Source organism: Canis aureus, chromosome 9 (genome assembly GCF_053574225.1).
Source record: "Canis aureus isolate CA01 chromosome 9, VMU_Caureus_v.1.0, whole genome shotgun sequence".
Taxonomy (NCBI): Eukaryota; Metazoa; Chordata; class Mammalia; order Carnivora; family Canidae; genus Canis; species Canis aureus.
In genome coordinates, this window is record NC_135619.1 from 8,626,497 (window position 1) to 8,651,363 (window position 24,867).

The 24,867-nt window shown below is 37.2% G+C and overlaps 1 long non-coding RNA gene across 1 annotated transcript; it reads left to right on the top strand.

The window, feature by feature from the left end:
• Positions 1–3,087: 3,087 nt before the first annotated feature.
• On the top strand, positions 3,088–21,259 carry LOC144320023 (uncharacterized). The gene is made up of 3 exons (XR_013385616.1): positions 3,088–3,197; positions 19,200–19,497; positions 21,070–21,259. It is a non-coding gene; the product is annotated as an uncharacterized LOC144320023 (long non-coding RNA).
• Positions 21,260–24,867: the final 3,608 nt, after the last annotated feature.

Consider the following 24,867-nt stretch of genomic DNA (forward strand, 5'->3'; position numbering starts at 1 on the left):
TACTTGAGGGGAAAGTAGAAGAATTAAGTGAAAACTTTAATAAAGAGATAGGAAATATAAAAAAAAAAAACAACCAATCAGAGTGGGAAAATATAATCAGAAATGAAAAGTACACTAGAAGGAATCAATAGCAGATTAGCAGATGTAGAAAAATAGATCAGTGATCTGGAAGACAAGGTAATGGAAAGAACCCAAGCTGACAGCAAAAGGAAAAAAAGAATTTAAAAACATGAAGAAAGGCTAAGGAATCTTGTGGACAACATCAAGCCAATAAATATTTGAGTTTCCAGTAGGAAAAGCGAAAGGGGTAGAAAATCTATTTGAAGAAATAATAGATTAAAATTTCCCTAACCTGGGGACAGAAACAGACATTCAGATTCAGGAAGTGCAGAGAGTTTTAAACAAGCTGAACCCAAGGAAGCCTACAACAAGACACATGATAATTAAAATGTCAAAGGTTAAAGATGAAGAGAGAATTTTAAAAACATCAAGAAAGAAGCAAAAATTTACATAAGGGGAAAACCCCATAAGTCTATCAGCTCATTTATTAGAAGAGAGTAGCAAGAAATATTCAAAGATCTGAAAAGAAAAGAAAAATCCCAAAACTAGGAATACTCGACCCAGCAAGGTTATCATTCAGAATACGGGAGGTAAAGAATTCCTTTAACTTTTGGAAGTTTAGTTTATCACTAAATTACCCTTAGAAGAAATGTTAAATGTTAAAGGGATTTCTTTAAGTGGAAAAGAAAAAAGCCATAATTAGGAGAAAGTTAACAGGCTATGAAACAGCTAATTGGTGAATGAAGAAGTCAAAGGAGAAGTAAAAAAAAAAAAAAAAAAAAAAAAAATACAAGTAGTCAAATGAAACTGAAAACACAATGGTCCAAAATCTTTGGGATGCAGCGAAAGCAGTTCAAAAAGGGAAATTTACACAGCAATATAGCCCTACCTCAAGAAATAAGAACAACCTCAAATAAATAATCTAAACTTGCACCTTAAGTAAATAGAAAAAGAATAAACAAAGTCCAGGATAATAGAAGAAAGGAAATAATCAAAGAGCAGAAATAAACACAGACAGAAACCAAACCAAACCAAACCAAACCAAAAACAATAGAAAAGATCAATGAAACCAAGAGCTGGTTCTTTGAAAATGTAAGCAAAATTGATAACCTTCAGCCAGACTCATAGAGTAAAAAAGAGACAGGACACAAATCAGAAATGAAAGAGAAGTAACAAACAATCCCACAGATATACAAGGAATTAGAGTACTATGAAAAATGCCAAAACATTGGACAACCTAGAACAAAAGGAACATACAGTCTTTCAAAACATCAAAAAGAAATAGAAAATTTGATCAGGCCAATTACTGGTAACAAAATAGAATTTGTAATTAAAAAAACCTCACAACAAACAAAAATCTAAGACCAGATGGATTCAGAGGTAAATTCTACCAAAATTTAAAGAAGAGTTAATATATTTTTTTCAAACTATTCAAAAAAATAAAAGAGGAAGTAGAACTTCCAAATGAATTCCATGAGGCCAGCATTACCTTGATACCAAAACCACACAAAAAAGAAACTACAGGGGGCAGCCCTGGTGGTTGAGTGGTTTAGCGCCGCCTTTGGCCCAGGATGTGATCCTGGAGATCTTGGGATTGAGTCCCATGTTGGGCTCCTTGCATGGAGCCTGCTTCTCCCTCTGCCTGTGTCCCTGCCTCTCTCTCTCTCTCTCTTTCATGAATAAATAAATTAAAAAATCTTAAAAAAAAGAAACTACATACATAGATGCAAAACTCGAACAAAATTTTAGCAAAGCACATTCAGCAATACATTAAAAAGATCATTCATGAAAGTGGGGTTATTTTGGGGATTCAAGGATGGGTCAATATTTGCAAATCAATCAAGGTGATATATTAACAAAGTAAAGGATAAAATCATATAGTCATCTCAGTAGGTGCAGAAAAAAGCATTTGACAAAATTCAACAACCGTTCATAAGAACTCTCAAAAAACTGGAGTTAGACGGAACATACTTCAATATAATAATGGTGAAAGGGCGAAAGATTTATACGATCTGAAGAGAAACCAGAGTATATGCTGAGTGAAGTAAGTCAGTCGGAGAAGGACAAACATTATATGTTCTCATTCATTTGGGGAATATAAATAATAGTGAAAGGGAATATAAGGGAAGGGAGAAGAAATGTGTGGGAAATATCAGAAAGGGAGACAGAACGTAAAGACTGCTAACTCTGGGAAACGAACTAGGGGTGGTAGAAGGGGAGGAGGGCGGGGGGTGGGAGTGAATGGGTGACGGGCACTGGGGGTTATTCTGTATGTTAGTAAATTGAACACCAATAAAAAATAAATTAAAAAATAAATAAATAAAAAAATAAAAAAATAAAAAAATAAAAAAAATATATATATAATAAAGGTGATATACTGAAAAACTCACATCTACTATCATAACCAATGGTGAAAAACTAAGAGCTTTTCCCTCTAAGACCAAGAAGAAAACAAGGATTTTCACTCTTAGCACTTCTATTCAACATAGTACTAGAAATCCCAGCAACAGCAATCAGAAATAAAAGGCATCCAAATTGATATATTTGCAGATAACATACTATCTATAGGAAACCTTAAAGACTCTACTAAGTTTATTTATTCTAAAAGTTTTTGGTGAAGTTCAGGATAGAAAATAGAAATGGTTGTGTTTCCATATGCTAATTACAAAGTATCAGGAAGTTGATTCAGAAAACAATTCCATTTTCAGTTGTACCCAGAATACCCAGAATAAGGTAAGTATAAAATACCCATGAATAATCATAACCAAGGAGGTGAAAGACCTGTACTCTGAAAACTTTAAAATAATGGTGAAAGAAATTGAAGACAAAATAAGTGGAAATATATTCTATGCTCATGGATTGGGAGAATTAATATTGTTTTTTTTTTTTTTTGAGAATTAATATTGTTAAACTGTCCACATTACTGAAAGTATTCTGTAGATTGACTGTAATCCCTATCAAAACACCAATAGCATTTTTCACAGAACTAGAACAAATAATTCCAAAGTTTCTATGGAAACACACACACACACAAAAAACCCTGATAGATAAAACACTGTTGAGAAAGAAGAACAAAGCTGGAGGTATTACAATCCCAGATTTCAAGATATACAAGAAAGTTACAGTAATCAAAACAGGTACTGTTACAAAAATAGACACATAGATCAATGGAACTGGATAGAGAGCTCAGAAAGAAACTCACACTTACATGGTCAATCTACAACATGTAGACAAGAATATACAATGGGGAAAAGACTTCCTGTTCAATAAATGGTGCTAGGAAAGTGTGACAGCTGTGTGCAAAAGAATGGAACTGGACTACTTTCTCACACTGTACATGAAAATAAATTCAAAGTGGTTTATAGACTTAAATTGAGACATGAAACCATAAAGTTTCTAGAAGAAAACATAGCCAGTAATTTGTTTGGCATAGGCTATAGCAATGTTTCTCTAGATGTATCTCCTCAGACAAGGGGAACAGAAGCAAAAATAAACTATTGGAACTACACCAAAATGAAAAGTTTTGTGTAGCAGAGAAACTATCAACAAAACAAAAAGGCAACAAAAGACTGGGAGAAGTTATTCGCAAAAGATATATCCCATAAGGAGTTAATACCCGAAGTATGTAAAGAATTTATGCAACTTGATACCTAAATCAAATAATCCAATTAAAAACTGGGCAGAGGATAGACACTTTTCCGAAGAAGACACACAGATGGCCAACAAACATATGAAAAGATGCTCAACACCACTAATCATCAAGGAAATGCAAATCAAAACCATGAGGCATTATATAACACCAATCAGAATGTCTAGAGTCAAAAAGACAAGAAATAGCCACTGTTACAAGGTTGCAGAGAAAAAGGAAACTTTGTGTACTGTTGATGACATGTAAATCAGTATAGACACTGTGGAAAACAGTATGGAGCTCCTCCAAAAATTAAAAATATAAATACCATACAATTCAGTAATTTCCTACCGAGTATTTACCCAAAGAAAATGAAAGCATTAATTTGAACAGATAAAGGCACCCCTATGTTTATTACAGTGTTATTTACAATAACTCAGATATGAAAGCAACTGAAGTATCCATCAATAGATGAATAAAGAAGTGGAATACACACACACACACACATACACACGAATATCACAACTATAAAAAAGGTTAAGATCTTGCCCTTTGAACAGCGAAGGTATTATGCCAAGCAAAGTAAGTCAGAAAAAGACAAATACCGTATGATTTCACTTATATGTGGAATCTAAGAAGCAAACAAAACAGCAATAGACTTTTAGACAAAGAGAACAAACTGGCAGTTGCCAGAGGGGACAGAAGTAGGGAGATGGGCAAAATGGGTGAAGGAGAGTAGAAGATACAGGCTCTAGTTATGAAATGAGTAAATCATGGGGTAAAAGGTACAGCATAGGGAATATAGTCAATTGTAATAGCATTGTGTGGTGACTGATGGTAGCTTCAGTGTGGTGAGCATTAACAGTTGCCAAGTAACTATGCTATACACCTGAAACTAATGTAACAATTGTGTGTCAATTATACTTCAGTTAAAAAAATCATGAAAGGATCAGAGAAGGGACCAAGAAAGGAAAGGAACAGAGAAGTATAAAAAGACAACCAGAAAACCACAAAATGGCAATAAGTATACATCCATCAATAATTATTTTAAATGTAAATAGTATAAACACTCTAACCAAAAGATATAAGTTGAGAGTATGGATAAAAATCATACCTGTCTGTATGATTTCTACAAGAGACTCACTTCAGACCTAAAGACATGCAGAGTAAAAGTGAACGAATGGGAAAAATGTTAAAGTGGAAATGAAAAGAAAGCTGGAGCAGCAATACTCCTTTCAGAAAAAACAGACTTTACAACAAAGACAGTAACAAAAAGTAGGGCATTATATAATGATAAAGGGATCCATCCAGAAGGAGAATATAACATTTGTAGATATTTATGCACCCAAAATAGGAGCAGCTACATATATAACATAAATATTAATTGATGTAAGGGGAGAAATTGACAATAATACAATTATAATTATAGGATTATAATGCCCTACCTACATCAATGGATAGATCATCTGGATAGAAAACCAATAAGAAAATATTGGACCACACATTAGACCAGATTGACTTAATAGATACAGATGATTTCATCCAAAAACTGCAGAATACACATTCTTTTCAAGTACACATGCAACATTTTCCAGGATTTACCACAAGTTAGGCAACAACAGAGTTCATATATATGTAACATAAGTCAGTAAATTTAAGAAGATTGAAATCATATCAAGCATGTCTTTTCTGACCACAATGATATGAAACTAGAAATCAGTTACAATAATTGAATAAAACACAGGTATATGGAGACTAAACAATGTGCTACTAAACTACCAATGGTTCGAGAAATCAAAGAGGAAATAGAAAATACCTGAAACAAATGAAAAGGAAAACTCACTTTCAAAAATGTATGGAATGCAGCAAAAGCAGGTCTAGGAGGGAATTTCATAGTGATATTGGCTAACCTCAAGAAACAAGAAAAATTCCAGATAAACAATTGAACTTTATACTTTAAGGAACTAGAAAAAAAAATTAGTAAAAGAAGGAAATAATATGGATGCGAATGGAAATAAATAAAATAGAGACTAAAAGAACAATGGAAAAGATCAATGAAGCTAAAATCTTGTTCTTTGAAAAGATAAAATCAATAAACATCTAGTCGGATACATCAAGAAAAAAAAGAGGGCCCAAATAAAATAAATTAAAAAGAAATTGCAACTGACAATAAGGAATACAAAGCTTCTTAAGAGACTATAGTGCACAATTCTACATCAACAAATTGGAAAAGCTAGACAAAAATGAATAAATTCCTAGTAACACACAACCTTCCAGGACTGTCTCTCAATAGATGGATTACAAGTAATGGAATTGAATCTGTAATTAAATAACTCCCAAAAAACAATAGTACAGAATAAGACAGTTTCATAGGTGAATTCTACCAAACATTTAAAGAAGAGTTAGCATCTATCCCTTTAAAGTTATTCCAAAAGATTGAAGAGGAAGAAACACTTCCAAACTCGTTTTGCAAAGTCAGCATTATCCTGATGCCAAAACCAGACAAAAATATGACAGAGAAGAAAAATTATGGACCAATATGTTTGATGAACATATATACAAAATTCCTTAGCAAATATTAGTAAACTGAATTCAACAATACATTAGAGGTATCATATACCACAATCAAGTGGGATTTATTTGAGGGATGCAAGAATGGTTCAACAAATCAACAATAATTTGCAAATCATTCAACCTGATGCACCATGTGACAGAATAAAAATCATATGATCGTATCAATAGATGTAGAAAAAGCATATGACAGTATTCAGCATGTATTTATGATAAAAACATTCCATAAAGTAGGTATAGAAAAAAATGTACCTCAATATAAGAAAGGCCATTTATGACAAACTTACAGCTAACATCATATTCAACAATGAAAGGCTTAAAGCTTTTTCTCTCATAACAGGAATAAGACAAGGCTGTCCCTCCTTTCTACTTTTATTCAGCATAGTACTAGAAGTCCCATCCATAGCAGTTAGGAAAGAAAAAGAAATAAAAGGCCATTCAAACTGGAAAGAAAAAATAAAATTGTCATTATTTGCAGATGATATGATACTATATATAGAAAATTCTGAAGACTCTACCAAGAAATCTGTTAGAACTAATAAGTCAGTGAAGTTGCAGGATACAAAATATACAGAAATTACTCGTGTTTCTTTACAGTAATAAGTATATACCAGAGAAACTAAGAAAACATTCATTAAAAGAATGAAAAAGAATGGAATACCCAGGAATAAGTTCAAAGACCTATGCCCTATAAAACAATGATGAAAGAAGTTGAAGACAATACACATAAATGGAAGGATATTCTGTGCTCCCGGATTAGAAAAATTAATATTGTTGAAATGTCCATACTACTCAAACCAATCTAGAGATTTGATATAATCTCCATCAAGACACCAACAGCTTTTCTTTTCACAGAACTAGAACAAATAACTCTAAAATTTGCATGAAACCACAAAAGAATAGCCAAATCAATCTTAAGAAGAAAACTGAAGATATTATGATTCCTGATTCTAAACTATACTTATAAAGCTACTATAATCAAAACAGAATGGTACTGACACAAAAAGAATGAAATAGAATAGAGAGCCCAAAAGTAAACCCACACTTACATGGTCAATTATTCTATGGCAAAGAAGACAAGAATATATAATTGGGGAAAGACCTTCAATAAATGGTGCTGGGAAAACTGGACAGCTATATACTAAACAGCAACAAAAATCACAAACCAAAAAACAGGACCACTATCTTATGCCACATACAAAAAAAAATTCAAAATGGATTAAATAATTGAGTTTAGGATGTGAAACCAAAAAACTCCTAGAAGAAAATATAGGCAGTAATCTCTTTGACATCCATCGTAGCATTATTTTTTTTTTTTGACCAGTCTCCCCAGACAAGGGCAACAGAAGCTTAAAATAAACAAATGGAATTTCATCAAACTAAAAAGCTTTTAGAATTTATAGCATACAGTTTTAACTCATTACAGATTACCTTCCAGTGGTGTTACACAACATTACATAGGGTAAGATTCTTACGTAGTGTATTTTTCCCCTTAAGCCTCTATGCTGTCATCATGTTTTATTTTATGTTATTCATATCACATTGCATTATATGTCTAGTCGATTATCTTTTAACGATATTTAAATAGAAGGAAATCTTATATATTTGCCCCTGTCCTATTATTTCCAGTCTCTTCATTATTTGTGTAGGTCCGTATCTCCCTCTGGTATCATTTTACTTCTGCTCAAAGACTTTTTATTTTTTTTAAATTGAGGTAGTTGACATACAATGATACAGCGTTATATTAGTTTCAGGGCTTTAAGATTTTTTTTGTACTCCAAGTCTGCTGGTGATAAATTGTCTCAGTTTTAATATTTCCGAAAAACGATTTCACTTTCAGTTTGAAAGATATTTGTGCTGAGTATAGGATTATCAATTATTATTTCTTAATTTTAGTTCTTTAGAGATATTGCTCTATTTTCTCTTTACTTGTATTGTTTTCGGTTAGAAATTTGCTGTTAGCTATTTCTAGATTTCTTTTCATATAATGTGTCTTTCCCCCCCTGCTGGATTTAAAGTTTGCTATTAAGTGCTGGTTTTGGCCTATTTGACTGTGATGTGTCTTGGTGTAGTTTGTGTTTCTTGTGCTTGAGAGTCATTGAGCTTCTTGGATTGGTGGGTTTACAGTTTCCCTTAAAATCAGGGAAAAAATCAGCTATGATTTTTTCTAATATTTCTCTGTCTCTATTTGGAAATTTTAATCACATGTATATTAGGGCCTTGAACTTCTCCCATAGTTTATTGTTCATTTTGAACTTGTTATCTGTATTTCATTGAATCATTTCTGTTGCTATGTGTTCTAGGTCATTAATCTTTCAATCTTCACTTTTTCAATATCTAATCTTCCATAATCCCAGTGTAATTTTTATCTCTAATAGTATAGTTTTCATCTATAGAAGTTTTGTTTATTTTTCATAGGTTTTATATTTCTATTTAACTTTTGAACATATGAAATAGTTATAATAACCATTTTAATGTCCTCTTAATTCTCACATACATATTACTTCTGTGTCCATTTCTTTTGACCGAGTAATCTCTTCATTATAATGATTGTTTTTTGTTTCTGTTTTGCTACTTTTAATTCTTTGCAAAAGTGCCCTGCATTGTTTCTTCTAATACTTTTGGGTGGTCCTTTGCCTAGCTCGGTAGCTAACTCCTATATATGTACCAACCAGAACTCTACTAAATAGCTAAGCATAGTAGTTTAGGTCAATTTTAAACTTCCTTGGTCTTCTACAGGGAAATCAGAAGACTTTTAAACTAGTCTCTGATAGGCAGTGATTATAGATGTTTTGGATGGTCAGGATAAAGGGCTCAAATGCCACTCCCCATCCCCAACATCACTTACATTCACTAATTTATATTGGGATGGGAGATCTCATGGGATAAAATAAATGACTCAGACCTTGACACCAATGAAATTCCAGGATGTACTCACATATCAAATAGACTATTTTAACTGTAATGGAGGCCTTTTCAGGAAAGGAAATAGGGCCCCTGAGAGAAATTTAATGATAAAAGAAGACTGAAATAGTGAGCCTACAAAGTAGGCCAAAGGGAGAAATGAAGTATTGATTTTAGTTTAGCTGGGTGGCTGATACTAGAACTCATCTCAACAGAACCACAGATAGGATAGGGTGGGGGCCAGGCAGAGAAAATGTGGGAGAATGTAGCTATGTGCATATACAAAATACAAGAACTGAATGGAGCTTGGACAACTATGCTGGGACACATTCTAAGAGAATATAAAAGAATTATAAGATTTCTCACCATACTGTCTTTGCCCATGTGAATGAGTGAAGAGCTACATTGCAATGGTATAGTAGTCAGCTTGGTCAAGTAGCACTTTTTAAAAAATTTAAATTCAATTTGCCAACATATAGTACCTCATTAGTTTCAGATGTAGTTTTCAATAATTCATCAGTCGTAATGCCCACTGCTCATCATATCATGTGCCCTCCTTAATGCCCATCACCAAATTATCCCTTCCCTCTCTCATGGTTTGTCTGCCTCTAATTTTTTTCCCATTCAGTTTCCCCTTCTTCCTTTACAGTTCTCTGCACTATTTCTTATATTCCACATATGAATGAAACCATATGATAATTGTCTTTCTCCAACTGACTTATTTCACTCAGCATAATACACTCTAGTTCCAACCATGTTGATGTAAATAGTAAATATTCATCCTTTCTGATGGCGGAGTAATATTTCATCGTATAGATATACCACATCTTCTTTACCTCTTCATCTGTTGATTAAATTCGACATCCAAAAAACAAATAATCCAGTCAAGTAGCACTCTTTAATGTCAATGGACCCAGAGACTAGACGTTCCAGCAAGGCTGGTAACAACGCTGGTGGTGTCATTGGCTTGCCAGCTCCAATCACTATTGTGGTGGCAATAGTGGGCAACAGCACTGGAGGGAGCAGTGGAGACAGCAGCAACGGTACTAAGGTGTAAGTCAATCAGGCATCTAAATGCAGCAGCAAGACCAGGTGGCTAGATGTGAGTGACGTATCTATGGCATTAGCAAAGCCTGAAATGAAGTCATGGTTTACTAGCTGTGATAGTGAAAGTTATTGACAGCTCCTATAAAATTTTATAGTTCTGATGAAAAGGCTCACTCCCACCCCGACCCCGACACCTCTACTCTCATCAGTCAAGCATAATGCAGAAAAAGGTTTTTCTTTCTCATTTCAAAAAAATAATATTGTGGACTTCCGATCTCCAGTTACAATAGTGGCAGGATAGAGTTAGGAGGGGAATTCAAGCCTTTAATACCTCCTGAGTAGACTGTGGTGTCTGGGCTGCATGATCCTTACTGGGATGCAGTTGTATTCAGTGATCATCAAAAATCATGGACACATATTGGCACTGTTTGAGATTCTCAGAAATGCTGGTGTGTAATGGAACTCTGTAAGAGATCCATACCTCTCTTCAACTTGTAGGGGCTTGGGGCATTGATATCTGAATGAAGACCTTAATGGTGATATATCTATATTCACCATCTAGGGAAAGCTCAGTACTTGAGCTATATAATTTAATGTATACAGTTGACCCTCAGGGTTAGGGACACTGACCTACCACAAAGTCAAAAATCTGTGTATAACTTTTGACTCCCCCCAAACTTAACCACTAATAGCCTACTATTGACCAACAGCCTGAGTGATGGGCAACCCCGGGTGGCTCAGCGGTTTAGTGCTGCCTTCAGCCCAGGGCCTGATCCTGGAGACCCGAGATTGAATCCTGCATTGGGCTCCCTGCATGGAGCCTGCTTCTTCCTCTGCCTGTGTCTCTGCCCACCACTCCCTCTGTGTGTCTCTCATGAATAAATACATTTTAAAAATCTTAAAAAAAAAAAAGAAAAAGCCTGAGTGATAACATAAACAGTTGATTGACACATATTTATACATCATATGTATTGTACACTGTATTTTTATAATAAAGTAAGCTAGAGAAAATAAAATGCTAAGAAATTATAAAGAGAAAATACATATATAGTGCTTTACTATGTTTATCAATACTATAAGTTTACATCATCTGTTTATAAGAGGAATAATTTGTCAGTTCCTTCATCAATATTATATGACATAAAACACTGTAAATATTATATGTGTTACTAATGTTAGACATCAAAAAAATGAAAAGATAATGTGAAAGAAATTCTTAGTTACAAATATAATGATTCATGCATTAATAATGAAGTAGCAACATGATTGCTTTATGGTAGTCTAGTGTAATTGATATGATTGCTTCACAGTAGCCTAGGTTATACTAATGAGTGAATCATTATAAAATTTTATGCCATACAGTATTATAGTCATATTCATAATACAGTATTAAAAACATTGTTATACTTTTTAAGGCCCATTTACCTGTGATGATAGGCTGATATCTAGTTTCTTCAGTTACAAGGAAGGGATATACTATACGGTAACATAATTATTTGAAAACAAAGTTATAAGACATAAGAAAAACATTATTAATTTTATATTAAATATTATACCTATGTAAGGGTAGGATACCCACTTCCATACAAATATTGCAGGTGTTGTATATAATGACTGTGTAGGCAATGATTATGATTACCTGAAACTGTCTCACAGTTCTTACTGTACAGTTATTAGATATTCACATGAAGGCACGCACACACAACAAATGTTTATTAACTGTACAGCATGATGATTATTTCCTATTCATTCAGTGGAAGTGGATCATCAGAAAGGTCTTCATCCTTGTCTTCACAGTGAATAGACCGAGGGCAAGGAGGAGATAGAGGAGGGCTTGGTCTTGGTGTCTCAGGGATCTTGCTGTCTCAGGGGACACAGGAGAGGCAAGAACTTTCAGTGTAACTACAGAAATACATCATCATTGTTGACTGTTTTGCTTTTTTACTTCTCCAAAAATGTTCCTGTATGGTATCAATCTTTTTTTCCATTGTCTGCTTTAGTTTCAGTCCTTGTATCATAGAAGGATCCACATCATAAAAGAAGTCAAAAACAGTCTTGGATAATCAGAACCTCTCTGCCAGATGGCCTAAAATGTTTATTTGTTTTCTGTCACTGCTTCTTCTATGTCTTCATCCTCATCATCTGGCACTGGTTGAGAAGCACTCATCTCCATCCAGTTGTCAGTTAATTCCTCTGGTGTGATGTCTCTTAGTTCATCAATTTCTCCAACATCTGAAACTTTGAGGCCCTTCGCCTCCCACATTTTTACCATATCCACAACCTCTTTTGTGATTTCCATGACTAGCTCTGTTTTAAGTCCTGCAAAATCATATACAACATCTGGGCACAGTTTTCTCCAGCAAGAATTTTTTATTTCAGGCTTGACGGTCTTCACAGATTTTCCTATAATAATAATGGCATCTTCAATGATGTAATCCTTCCAGACTACCATGATGTTGCCTCTGTTGGGGTTCTCTTCCATAGCATTAACAATCCTTTCCATAGAACACCATGTGTTATAAGCCTTAAAGGTTCGTATGACCCCCTGATCTGGAGGCTGAATCAGAAACTCTCTGTTTAGGGGCAAGTAGACCCTTTTTAGCTTTTAGTGTTGAACTCTTGGGTTTCTGGGTGGCCAGGGACATTGTCCAAAATCAAAAGAACTTTACAAGATGGTCCCTTACTGGCAAGGTACTTAGATTTTAAGGACAAAGCATTGATGGAATCAATCCAAAGAAAGGGTTCTTGTTCCCTAGACCTCATTGTACAACCAAAAAACCGAACAACTGGTGTTTAACTGTTCCCTTCAAGGCTTGGGTAGCAGCTTTGTAGATAATGGTAGTTGTGACCATAAATCTGACTGCATTTTCACAGAGCAGTAGAGTTAGACTAGGCCTTCCTGCCTTAAATTCAGGTGTTTACCACTCTTCCTTACTAATAAATATCCTTTGTGGCAACTTTTTTTTCAAGATAAGTCTCTTTCATCTCTATTAAAAATCATTTCAGGCAGATGTCCTTTCTCCTCAATGATTTTCTTAATGGTGTCTAGGAACTTATCTGCTGCCTTTTTGTTGGCAGAAGATGCTTCTCCTGTTATCTTGACATGTATTAAGCCAAATCTCTTTCTAAAATCATCAAACCATTCTTTGCTGATATTAAATTCTCCAGTTTTAGATTCTTCACTTCCCTTTGGCTTTGTCATATGACTTCACTTTTTCTTAAATCTTGTGAATCGATAGGTATGTCTTTCTTATAACTATCTTGCTGCCATAAAAGCTGCATTTTCAATATTTTAAAAAGGTATTTTGTAAAAAAAAGTGCAATGTTTCTGTACTTGCTGGCAGAGCTGCAATGATGACTTCACAAATTTCCTTTCTTTTTTTTTACAGTCCTTAGGATAGCTTCATTTGTCTTGAAATGGTGGGCAATCACAGTTGTAGACCTTAATTTATGGTACTTGTCAAGCTATTCAACTTTTCTGCAATGTCTTGACTTTCCTTTGCTGCTTGGGAGAACTTCCAACATTAGCAGTAGTATTCCCTAGATGAGGTCTCAGGGTGTTATCCAAAGTTTATGGCATTTCACTAAACAGAATGAAAAATAACAAGAACTACAAGAGAAGTTTTTACTGTGATAGGCAATTTATTGGCAATATGAACCAATGGGGGACATGATTGGTGTTACATGGCATTTTAAGCTGATATTCACAACACTTGAGCTCATCTGATTAGCAACAGAGGGTGGCTACAAATTATAGTAATACAGTATGTACTACAGTTTTATGCAACTATGATTTAATACTGCATACAAGTTTTACATTTCTTTCATCTTTTACATTTGTTTACATTTATTTACATGTCTTCCAACTACAAATGGCACCACATATGGTCTGTAAGATTTGATCAGTTTCAGCATTTTATTTATTTTTTAATTTTTTAAAAGATTTTATTTATTTATTCATGAAAGACAGAGAGACAGAGAGAGAGAGAGAGAGAGAGAAGCAGAGACACAGGCAGAGGGAGAAGCAGACTCCATGCAGAGAGCCTGATGTGGGTCTTGATCCCTGGTCTCCAGGATCACACCCCGGTCTGAAGGCGGCACTAAACCGCTGAGCCACCCAGGCTGCCCCAAGTTTCAGCATTTTATAATAATAGGTCTGTGCGTATCTATAGTAGTAAATGATAAAATAGACTAGTATCTGCATGCATTTATACATTTATGACATATCTTTATTAATTTTTTATATTTCTATGCTACATTATTTTGAGTTTTTTCAAATTGAAAATCTCACAAATATTTTCCAATATATTTATTAGAAAAAAAATCCATGTACAAGCAGACCTATGTAGTTCAAACCCATGTCATCAAGGGTTAACTGCAATTAGACAATTTAATAAATTAATCTTGATTGAGGCCTATTTTGAATGAGGCATTATGATAGATCCCATGAAGGACTAATTAGTTGATGTCTGGCCTCTGTCTGGAAAAAATGCATACAATTTCATAGAAGAGATCAGATGAGTACAAAATGTCCATTAGATAATATCAAGTACAGAAGGACATCAGTATATTTTTCCCAGATACTATGTGGCAGCATTTAGTTATGCCCTTAGAATTTGGTTTCAATGTGGCATGCAATGTGAGAAGCGGAAAGTGCTGAGAAAGAAGCAATTCCATGTATCTGTCTGATTCAAGGATACTTTTGGAAAGAGGTGGGATCTGAGCAAGAAACTGAATGGCAGATCATATCCTGCATAGCATTGATGAGGAAATAAGAGCAGATTAGGGAGAAGGAACCAGTAAGACATGAAGTGGGAAAGTCTAGGCATTTCGAAGGTTGGATGGGTTACATGGAGTATGTAGGGGAGTTGCTGAAAGCAAGCTAGGAAGAAGGGTTGAGATACTTAGTGAAGATTTCATTGACAATTAAAAGCAATAAAGAGAGCAGCCCAGGTGGCTCAGTGGTTTAGCACCGTCTTTAGCCCAGGGCCTGATCCTGGAGACCCGGGATCGAGTCCCATGTTGGGCTCCCTGCATGGAGCCTGCTTCTCGCTCTACCTGTGTCTCTGCCTCTGTCTCTCTCTGTGTGACTCTCATGAATAGATAGATAAAATCTTAATAAACAAATAAATAAAAGCAATAAAGAAAGAGCCAGTGAGTGTTTTTGAACAGAGAAATAATAGGATTATCAGTCTCTGCATTTTCCCCTAGTTCCACAAGGCTGGACCTACTTAACTTCCTCCCTCAAAACAGCACTGCCAAACTCACATACTAGACTAAGGAAAAAGCATAAAATATTTCAACAAACTCAGCTTCTTCACCCCTAAATCTGGTGGAGCTTAGTATTGGCTACCTCTCCATGACCTCTGGAGTTAGCTGTCATTTTCATTTTCATTTCTAATGAATCAGATTGAAAACATGATTGTTCCTTTTGGAAATTCTTGTGCTGTCTCTGCCTGAATTCTGGCTGGGCCTGCTATTCCCTTGGAATACTATGGACATTGTGATTTAGCTAATAACGGTAGCATTCTGTCTTGCTTTGGTGACCAGCCTCGTACCAGTTTTTATTTTCCTTCCCCTTTTTTTCCATTTTATTTGGTAAATGATCATTCATCTTTGGGTCAGTTTCATAAAATGTAAAAATGATTAAAAAACATTAATTTGGCAGAAGTTGAGGGAGGGTTTGATGTGAACAGTTGGAGAGTACTAGAGTGAATTATGCTAAGTGAAATAAGTCAGAGAAAGACAAATACCATATGATTTCACTCTTATGTGGAGTTTAAGAAACAAAACTGATGAATACAGGGGAAGGGAAGGAAAAAATAAGATAAACAATTGAGAAGGCAATACGGAAAACCAAGACAATAAGGGTCTGAAGTGCAGCAGCATTCAAGGAAAGAAAGGATGGAAAGGAATAGCCAGTGATGAGAGTGGCACATAAAAAGCACTTACTACTCCTGAATTAATTGAAAGACATAAGAGGTTTGTGGACAGAGGGTAATTTAGGACTAGGTACAGAGGATGGTGGGGAGAAATCACAAGTGACTTGAAGTTTCACACGTGGGTGACTAAGAGGAATGATGCAAGCAATCAGGTCACAGCTACATTCAATCAACAATACCTCGAGCTCAGGAAAAATACATTTGAGAGCCATGTAATGGGGCTTGGATTGAACTACTCTCTGCTCAAAGTGAGAAACTAGAGAGTTTGAAATGGGACATGTTAAGGTTAAAGATGAAATTACAAAAAAACAAAACAAAATAAAATACCTGAAAGAATGTGGGTGTGTTTGAGGAAGAGAGGAAACATAGATGTTGACCTGGGAATCTCAGATCCTGATATGATAGTTAAAGCCATTGTGATACAAGAGGAACTGTATTGAAAGAAAATAAAGTGCCTGAAGACAAAGTCTTTATTTTTTTCTTTTTTTTTTAAGTTTTTATTTATTTTTTAAATAAATTTATTTTTATTGGTGTTCAATTTGTCAACATATAAAATAACACCCAGTGCTCATCCTGTCAAGTGCCCACCTCAGTGCCCGCCACCCAGTCACCCCCACCCCCCGCCCACCTCCCCTTCCACCACCCCTAGTTCGTTTCCCAGAGTAAGGAGTCTTTCATGTTCAAGACAAAGTCTTTAAAAAAAAGTACACAAGTATGTTTTTAGTCATGCAAGAAAGAGCTAGAATAGTAGTTCAGATCATTGTCAATGGCAAGGATAGTGAGGTGAAAACAGGAGAAAGGGGATCTAAGCAAAAGCCATGTGTTTGCTAAGCAGATGAAGTGTCCTTGTAAGTTCCTTTTGTGTCTCTTCCCTCCTCCATCAGAATAATGTTTAGTTCTTCTTGCATAGAAATGTAACCATCACTGGCTGGCTTCTCAAGTCCCCACATATTCTGTGATTATGTTAGATAATACAAAATTTCCATTTTAATAGACCCAAAACGGTTGAACGTTTGACAATCTGACTTCTTTAATGGTTCAACCTAATATGTCAGTGGGTTTTCCATGGAGATATGCACAGCAGACTCTTCAAGCAAGTGAATATTTTTGGTTCTCAAACCCCAACTGGTTCTTCTACCCTGACAACTGGGCTGTACTACCCATGAATTCTAAGAATTCCATTTCCTTCAGAAGTGAAAGTACTACCTTAGCTCAAGTAGATTTCTATCTATTTTTTTTTCATTGCTGCCTTTAAGTCATGATGACAGGTTTCTTGTTTTTGAGCCATTATGTGGTCAGGGTACTAGTGATGTAAAAACGGTGGGATTTGTGAAGGATAAGTCTAATGGATAGCCAGCATATTTGAGAACTAAACAAGGATCACCTGGGCTGGGCCATCACTAGGCCAGTGGTTGTTTGAAAGTAAAGGGAAATCCTCTCCAGAAATAATAGAAAGGACACCAGTTTGATACCTGGTACACGTGATGGTTGTATGATCTGCTGTGTTGAGCAAGTTCCCAGATAGCTTCCGGATGCTCAAATAGTGTCTGTTAGGAAGATGCAATGCTTCCTGAGATCATGTTGTCATACTTGTGAAATTGGCATTGACCAAGGATGCCTATTTTCCTAAATACGCCCCTGCCACCCTTCCCTTCTCTCTGGTAAGAGAGGAGGAAGAATTTCTTTCTGGATTGACAGAAAAGGTCCAAAGTCCTTTCCTCTATGCTTTTGTCTAAGATATTTAGTAAGTACCTGGATCCTTTCTCTTTTGCTTCTCCATAATACCTCACTATTCTTTAGGTTCTTTTGTAACACACTGTGTTGGGCTTTTATAACCAAAATTAATTAACCAAAAAATGGAATTTCTTCTCTTTGGAGGCAAGGGATGCTTAATTTTAAACTTCTGCAACACAGGAAAGTAAGAAAAGTTTAATTTCTGTATCAAAACAGCCTTGTATATTCATATCCTTCCATGATTGATTATCATAAAAATGGTTAATGGCAGTGAGCTGTCTTTCTACTCCATGGAAGAAGGTGCATTTTGAGGGGTTCTCTTGCCTACATGAAGACCTCATAGCTAGAAAAGTTTTCTGTAGAAGTTTACTAAATTGAACAAGGAACACAATGAAAGTGAAATCTTCCTTGAGGTAAGCTGTGTTTATCATGTAAAGTCTGGAAAGATTCTGATCAGCTTATTGAAAGGCTTTGTCATTCTGCTTGCTTCTTTTGCCTGGCCACTAGATGATGTGTTCTGGAATAAATGGAAATTTTCAAAATTACAGTACTTAAAAAAATTGCTGGATATTTTTATAGCAAAAATGACAAAACACAAGGCCATCGTGGATTGATTCTCTGAGGAAATGTATGGGCTTGGGACTTTGGGCTTTAAAGACTAAGAGGCAAATTGATTCTATCCATTGCCCTAAATTTAAACACACCTACCATGATGTATTTCCTTAGAGGAGAGAAAGCAGGACATTTTATTTCCAGCCAATTATGGGAAAGAAAAGGCAGGGTTCCCATGAAGGGAGGCAATGTATGCTCTGTGCATTATGAAGAATGAAGATTTAAGCCTTTTAGCTACTCTGCTGATTGTCTTGGGGCAAAGAAGAGTAGAGCCGAAGTCTTGTTGGAAGGAAAGGTGGTCCCTATCTCTAGCCATTCCCCCTCTGACTTTCTAGATCCTTTAAAACACATACATAATGTGCCTCCAGGACATTTGTGTGGTTCTCTTAGCCATACATTGGGTTTTAGCTCCTTGTGTAGGAAGTCATATATACAGTGTTCATTATTACTAGCAAAAAAAAAAAAAAACAGAAGATTCAAATCCACACAAAGCATCCTGTGGGTAACTGACTGACTTCAGAGCAGCTGGTCACCAGGCTCAGACACTAAGGTGGCACTGTATTTTCCTCTCCACCTTGCTGTTACTGTCAGTGTGGCCCCATCCAGAGGCCTTTCCAAATATTTTCTGTGCAAATGAAAGTTAGTCTTTTATCCTCTGTGTTTTTGGTTTCTTTTTGATCCTTAACTATTTTGTCTTCTAGGAGGAAGAGAGGGAAAGAAGGAGCTGGAGATGTCGAAGTTTTAGTTAGGGAAGACAGAAGTGAGGAAGAGATTTTACATATCTGGAACTGAAAAAGTCTCCACCGAGCCTAGTAGTTATCGAAACACTGATCAAGTTTTGTTGTTGAAACAGGTTACAGAAATCTGATCAACTGTACTAAGATCATGAAGGGGACAGATTTTGGAAATAGGTTTTTTTTTTTTTTTTTTTTTTTGGAAAGAGGAAGATCTACAATCAAAGAACTCTCCATCTCTCAAGCAAAGCATCGTTTCTGTTTTGTAAGTTTTTATTTATTTATTCATGAGAGACACACAGAGAGAGGCAGAGGCATAGATAGAGGGAAAAGCAGGCTCCCTGCAGGAAACCTGATGTGGAACTCCATTCCAAAACCCCTGGGACCACAACCTAAGCCAAAGGAAGATGCTCAACCACCGAGCCACCCAGATACCCCAAAGCATTGTTTCTTTTAAAGGAAGAATGTACCTTTTTCTCCCTAACATTTCCATACTCTCATAGGTGCCTGAACTCCTAACATCCCACTATTTTCCTGGAGTATACAAATGGACCTTTCCAAAGATCAACTAATCTGAAGAAATTGGCAAATTGTAGAATCTTTTACTGTAAAAGGTAGCTTCTGCCAAATTAAATGAAGCTGCATGATGAGGGGATGACCCCATATGAAGGGAGATATATTAGATCCATTCAGCTTGTGCCAGACCATCAAGCAATAGCTATCTGGTAACATCTTCAGATGATGCTCTACTTTGGCATCTAGAACCTATGTCTGTCTAGAACCTTGGGTTGTGCCTTTGCCTCTTTATGGAATTTAGCAACTATTTTTTCAGAGCTAAATGTTAATCTGAAAATTCAGGGTGCCATAAACTTTAATTAAATTTTATATTTAGAAGGCCCATATATTCCTAAGAATTGCCGGCTTCTCTCTTAAAATTTTCTCTTTCAAACAGAATGGTTGTGTGTGTGGTAGGAGGCACACACATGTATATGCAGGTGTTGAGATTTAGAGATGGAAGATGGGAGGGGAGTTCCTTTCTGTTTCCAACATGTTGATCATGACTGTTATTCATCTCTGAATAATGGTGTGGTTCATGAGCAAGATTTTTTTTTTTTTTTTTTTTTTTTGGTATGAGCAAGATTTTGAGAGGAAAAAAAAGTTCTAGAAGGTACTATAGAAACTTTCTAATCCATATAAAACTGAGCAAACCAAAGAAACCAAAGTAGGAGCCTCACCTAGTGTCTTGCCTCTTGATCACAGCAGAGTCACTATGGGAACGGCAGTCTGTTTTCTCCCAGGACAATGATTTAAAAACAATAATAGACTAGATAAAGATAAAGAAAATGAGGACTGGCTCCACTACCTTGAATAAAATGATCCCAGGGAAAACACCTCGTTTCTCTGAGCTTGCATCTCCATCTGTAACAAAAGCATACTGAAAATCTTAGCAAGCTCTTGGCACTGTAGTGATGATCAAATGACATGATGTCAGGGAAAGCTTTTGGAAGAATTTTAAGTGCTGTATGGATACTAAAATCCCTTGTCTCATTTAAATCTTTTTGTAGTTTGTATTTGGGGGATAGGGTACCCATTATGTTTGAGCTTTTGAAACAGAATCCTTGGCAACATGTATAAGCAGTAGAAGTTTGAATATTTGTTTCAATTAATATTCCAGGATGGGTGTGTGTGTGTGTGTGTGTGTGTTGCATGTGTAGGGGTGAAAATCTCAATTTTGCCTTGCCATAATCTAAAGGTGGGCATTTACAGTGGAATGTGTCATTGAAAAATTTACTTAAAACTACAGGGTAAGAGAAATACAGGTCTCCATTCTTTCTAGCTGGATTGGCTCAGTGTTCTCTGGCCGGTGGGTTTCCTTGAAGCCGTGTCTCTTAATGGCCATCACCGCAGCAGAAGCCAGCTGTGAGAGCAGACACCAGCTCGTTCCAGATGTGGAATGCTACACAGAAGCACCAGAGGGCAAGTTTTAAGAGCTGAGGATAGGGATGCAGTAAAGAGATTTTAAAATCTTTAGTCTATTCGGTCTCATCTGAAGCATTCTAAAATGCAGGGTTCTCTACTTTGCACAAAGAATCAAACTCCTGGCACAGAGTCTAATTCCCACCTCTAAGTCAATATGGAGGTACCCAATACAAGCAAATGCTCAACTGGAGTTCATAATGACTACAAAGGCAAAGAAAAAAAAAAAAAAAGGAGAGAAGGGCATATTTCAAGCAAACAGCTTTCATACATTTTGCAGCAATGATCTCATAGGAAAATCTTGGGATATATGGTATTTGTTTACACTTAAACAAGCAGCAGGGCTTCCCATCTATGAAATGCTTTGGTGACAAATTCTAAACAGGGCAGGAATGGCAAGGCTGGTGGAACGCTTTTGTGGTGATCAGATATAATGCATAAAATATTTCCAGCTCTCACTTCTTTTGGAAGGTCTCAGATTTGGAAGATTATTTATTTGGGGGGGACGGGAAGCAACCAGTCAGGAGCCCAGGAGAGCGGGAATGCATGCGAGTAGAAACCAATGGAGTCAGGGGAACAAGTACTGCAATGTTTTTCCCCTTCGATTTAAACACTTCTATCTGAATATGAGCAGAAAACAGAAAAGAAGGCATGCAGCGAGCAGGCGTTCGTCCTACCATCCTGATCTATTCGCTATAAGAAAGCATCAGCTACATGCCATAAGATCTAATTACCAAGAATTGCCTCTCCTGCCCCACAGCAATCATTTTGATGCCAGGCTTCTCTGCACTGTAAAACAAAATGGGGAACCTGTGCTGTATAAACCGCCTCAGCGCTCCCCTTCCTTCCTGTGCTATCAGCCTCCCCATCTCATTTATTTTCCACACATTAATGGTAGCAGTCACCTTGAGCCGGTGATGCAGAGTAATTTTCACAGAAACCTTGATCAGAAACCATAAATCAGCCTGATGTGCTTTTATGGTCTAATAACATTCCGGTTGCTCCTACAGGCCTGTATGTAAAACTGCATTGCAGTGGGTCCTTTGGATTTTCCCCCCTTGCAGTCGGTGCTGCGCCTGCGCGCCCTGCTCCCCCGCTCCCCCCACCCCTGCCCCTGCCCCTCCTCGCTCTCTGCCCCTCTAGGTACAGGATTTGCAGACACGCACCTGGGCCTGTGCACTGAAGCCGCGTGGATACGGGTCGTTCGTAAGGAAATCACACTTCAACGGCATCATGTACACACCCAGTCGTGGTGGCAGCAGAAGCAAAGTCTTTCCGGAGGACAAAATGATAGGGATTCACTAGATCCTCACACTAGGTGTGCCTCAACCGGCTCTGACCACAAACCAAAATGACTTAGCTGTTTTAGGAGCCGCTGGGTCTGTCAAGTGATTCCCATATATTAATAGCCTTGTCAGGTCACCCGGGGACCGCCCCCACGGCGACTCTTGCCCCCTGCTCGGGGCTACCCGGGGGCTTGGTTGACTGCAGGCCCCGCTGGCGCCGGACCTCGTACCCGTGGTCGCTGGGGGGCCTGCACTGCCACGGCCTGCCTGGGGGCCTCAGGCTCCCACCACTCCCCCGGGGGCCGGCAGCAGAGAGGACTGTGCTCAGAGATGGGGTGCTGCGGTGCTGGGGTGCTGGGCCTGTCCCGAGGGGCTGACGGCGACCCGGGGGCTGGCAAAGAAGCTCCGACGTCTACTTGGACTGACGTGAGACGGGAAGGAGAACCAGCTCCGAACCAGCTCCTGCCCCCGAGATCCGTGCCGCAGCGAAAGCAAAGCAGCTCACGCCCAGCCCACGCCCGGGAGCGCGCCAGCCCCACGTCCCCTGGGTGTGCGCCCAGCCGCAGCACGCAGCACCGCCTAGTTTAGAATGAGGAGCCTCTGAGTCCTGTTTTCCTCTGAATGGCAGCATCTGCACCAGAAAAGCCCAGTGTCACACTTGTATCCGCACTTGGTGAGTTAGTGCAAGAAATTCACCAAAACCAGTTAACTCAGTCTGGGAGAAATGTTTAGCTTCGCTTTGCAGGCGAGGAAAGCTGGCAACCAGCTCTGGTTTTCCACTGCTAACACTCGGAGTGATAATTACTCCCCAGCAGACCTACATAAATTCCAACATTCGTAACTGGTGCTTCATGAATATACACCAAAGGGGAAAAAAGTACCCTGGGGCATTAATCAAATTGGCCAAGATACTATTCCTTGCTTGGTTAAAATATACCTCTCCAATTATTTATACATATATCTATTTTTATACTTCTACTAACATTGCTCATTCACGCCTGCAAGCGCACATTTGGCATAATAACACGGCAAGCCTTTGTAAGGACACTAAATGTCAATGTAGGGGTAATTGCAGAACATGGATCTCACCTTCATCTGCAGGGCTCTTGTTTTCGACTGTAAATCATGATGTCTAATTCCCTCACTTCGCATGTAATGGTGTTCAGGTTAGGCAGTAGCCACAGGACTTGTTAAAATTCATTTCCTGTGGAGTTAAAAGGATTTTTTCCCTTTTTTTTTTTTTTTGCCACCAGTATCTCAGGAAGCTGCAACCAGTCCTGCACCCTGAATCTTTAGGAAAAGCTCAGTGTTGAATTTTCAGAAACTGACAGGCAATTTCTCCTTTTTGCAGTAGCCCGAGCTTTTCAGGTCGGCAGTAGCAAAGGCTAAATGTGAAACGGAAATGGGGGTGAGCAAAAGCCCTTTCTCTGCACAGTGTCCACTGCCCTTCGATTCACAGACTAGCATTTGTTGTCTGTTTAGGAGCTATTTCTAAACCCTCCTAGCTGGAGGCAATGTACACCAGACCAGTGGGGTGGGAGCAATAAAGGAGAAATGCAGTAAAGAACAAATTCTTTTCAGATTAGCTGATTGGCAGTTGTGAATAATGCAGTTCTAGCACTAAAGCAAAGAAAGAGCAGCTTCAACCTTGGCACTCATTATTTTGCTGTAAGCCTTTTTTTGCTAGGAACATTTTTCTCTTTCAAGTCTTAAACTATGTTAACTCCTTAGGATCCAGCCATTTGTCCAAAAGGGCGAACCGGAAAGTCCCCTTGTTGAAACTTCTAAGTTGTGGATGTATGATGAGCGCAAGAAACAGTCTCATTCTCGAACCTTCTTCTCATGCACAATGAAATTAGGATGGGAGAAATTTACCCTGTGGATCAACAGTATTTATTCTGCATCAGATCTGACAGGCCTTTTGAAAAACAATATTTCAGAAACACGGGTAGCTTATATGGATGGGTTACGTAAAGAACTCGAACCATTAAAAGGGAGGAGAGACTGTATGAAATGATTATGCAGTGATTCTAAAGACATCTGTGTTCTTGGCAGTCATGAGGATATAGTCAACCAGTGATCTTCCTTAAATCTCCTGATCTAGATCTGAAAGTAAATTATGGGCTGCATTTATTTCAAATTGCTGTAAAATAAATACAACATAAATGAGCCTTTTTTTTTCATAATGATTCCCATTAACAATAATACATTATGTTCAATCATAACATTTATTGAGAGACAAGGCATTGGATTTTTAAATTATTTGTCTCTCCACATATTTCCAATGACTGTCTTATTAAAATATTTCTTTGGATAGTTTTAACTAAATTACTTATTTTTATCCTTTAGAGCCAGTGATTACATTATAATTT